Genomic DNA, 2776 nt, shown 5'->3' on the forward strand with positions numbered 1-2776 from the left:
GATTACTGCAACAGTGTCTTCACAGGTCTGACTAATRAATTAATCAAACAGCTGCAGCTGATCCAGAAGCTGCTGCTGCTGTTCTGACTAAAACCAGGAAGATAGAGACATCACACCAGTTTTAAAGTTCCTACACTGGCTCCCTGTAGCTCAGAGAATAGACTTTAAAATACTGATGTTAGTTTATAAATCACTGAACGGTTTAGCACCACAATACCTTAAAGATCTGTTGTTGCTGTACCAACCGTCTAGACCCCTCAGATCTTCTGGTTCTGGTTCTGCTCTGCATCCCCAGAACCAGAACCAGACSAGGAGAAGCAGCATTCAGTTTCTATGCACCACAGATTTGGAACAARCTTCCAGAAAACTGTAAAACAGCTGAAACACTGAGTGCCTTTAAATCTCAACTTAAAACCCACCTGTTTAGAGTTGCTTATGGCTAAATTAGGGTTAGAGTGTGGTTTTTTTTGATGTCTTCCATGTTTTTATGTCTTTAATGTTTTTAATTTCATTTTATTTCTTTTCTACGTTTTAATGATGTAAAACCCCCTGGAAAACGTCCCAGTTAAACAACGTTTAACTAAAGTTCTACGGGGTTTAGAGTCCCAGTTGACGGCGTTTCAACTAAAAACCCAGAGGTTGGAGTCCTTGTCAAACGGTGTTTTTGACTAAAGTCCCTTAGGGTTAGAATCCCAGTTAACTGAAGTCCTAAAGGGGTGCAGGTTTTAATGTTTTTATCTTTTTTTTTTTTAAATCTCTTTCTCACTGTTTATTTAATGTCACATGCTGTTTTTATTTTAATTATGTAAAGCACTTTGAAATACCTTGCTGCTGAAATGTGCTATACAAATAAAATTTGATTGATTGATTGCTAACTAGAGGTGGACTTAATGGTTGAGCTGAAGGTCAGGCAGGAGTGGCCAGTCTTTCTCCTTCAGGATTTACTGCAATCGCCAGAGAACAATTCAATGTATTCACTGATTACAGCTCCAGATCAACTGGTGAATTTGAACTTCTGGTTTATCAGTGGATGGGTCTAGGAATAATCGAATAACTATTGTTTTGTCTTCTTCTGAATTATGAACACTGAATGTCATTTTTATTATTTTGGACTCTCCTGAATGGATCATCAATGCTGATAGGCCGGTTATTCCTGGGAAGTTTTCTCAATTTGTGACTAACAGTTATCAGGATGTGTTCAGTCTTTTAGATCTTTATAGAAATAATGTTTACATACGACCATTGTTTGGTTAATTGTATTTTCTCAGCTTATCTTTGTTAGATATTAAAATGGGATGATCTGAGACATTTCAGTGTTCGACATGTTTCTGGCTGAATAGTCCAATGAAAAGGTTTGTCTTTTCAATGCCATCAGTGAATAAAGCAGCGACATGATGAATGAACAGGAAGTCGTGGTTTTCTGCAGGTCTCAGCTGTTTTTCTCCGGTGATAGCTGCAGGAACACAGCAGGGATGGATTCCAGAAAAAGGTAAAGCTGAGGTTAGCTACTTGGAATATGCTGAGCTGCAGGAGGGTTTGAATAAAGCTTGTGAAACATTTCACTTTGCAGATAAAGTACCTGGATTGAAGACTGAGCAGTTCTATGCGAGGTAAAAAAAAAAAATCCTTTCTGGTTCCTTATGAGAATAAAAATTCATCACTTATAAAGAACCGATGAACTCCACATTCGACTGGTGGCCCACACAAAGTAAAGGTTGTATTAATAGCCTGTTGGTGTGATTTTCAGTTTTATTGCGTCTTCCTCTCAAGCTGACTAGAACTAAATAAAGGATTCCTGTTCTGCTTCATTGATTCATGCCCTACTTTTTCTTCTCAACCTCATCATTACATTTCTTTAATTCCCCTCTCCTTCTGCCTCTGTCATTTCTTTGCATCAGATTTCTTCTTTGATGGTGAATGAACTGAAATTAAACATTTTTGAGCACCTTGCAGTCAAACACAAGCATCTCGACATGCAGGGAAGTCAGGGATGGAACCACAGACATGGTGACAGGTGGAAAAATTCTAGATTTTTATTTATTTTTTATTTTTTGTAAAATTGCATTTTATTTATTTTGTAGTTCTACAATATCCTCAGTCTTTTCCTGTCGTTCTTCAAACATGCTAAAGAGATTTATTGAGAAAGAAATTTCCGATAGTCATTAGACATGGATTCAATGTATTGTTTTTACAGAAATCTAATGAATTTTATAGTAGTGTATTCCAAAAATGTTTATTAGCATTTTAAACTTCGCCTCTTTTAGCATGGATTTACCTCCATAACTCTGGAGAATTCACAGAGACTAATATGTGGAAAAATCCCAAATTCTGGTGTTTGTGTCAGTGTCTAGATTGCTGAATTGTGAAAAGAAAATCATAAGACGTCCTCTTTGAAGTTTTTGAAGAAAGATCGAGCTAAATGTCAGGTAATTCTGAAAAAAATATTTTTGAGACTAAAAGAAAACTTTAAAAATACAACCTGAGCTGGATGGATTACACCAAAACTGATCATATGTTAGTTAATAAATTAAAGTGTGTCAAGATGGAGAGTTTCTCAGTCTGGGCCAGTGGTGGAGAAAGTACTCAAAAAATTTACTTAAGTAAAAGTACAAACACACAGACAAAAATGTACTCAAGTAAAAGTAAAACTATCACATTAACATTTGTACTTAATTAAAAGTAAAAAAGTACTGGCTTTTAAAAATACTTAAGTATTAAAAGTAAAAGTACTTGCTGAATGCATTACCTAATCACTAATACAATATCATTAAGTGTA

This window comes from Poecilia reticulata, linkage group LG2 (assembly GCF_000633615.1).
Source record: "Poecilia reticulata strain Guanapo linkage group LG2, Guppy_female_1.0+MT, whole genome shotgun sequence".
In the NCBI taxonomy this organism is placed as follows: domain Eukaryota; kingdom Metazoa; phylum Chordata; class Actinopteri; order Cyprinodontiformes; family Poeciliidae; genus Poecilia; species Poecilia reticulata.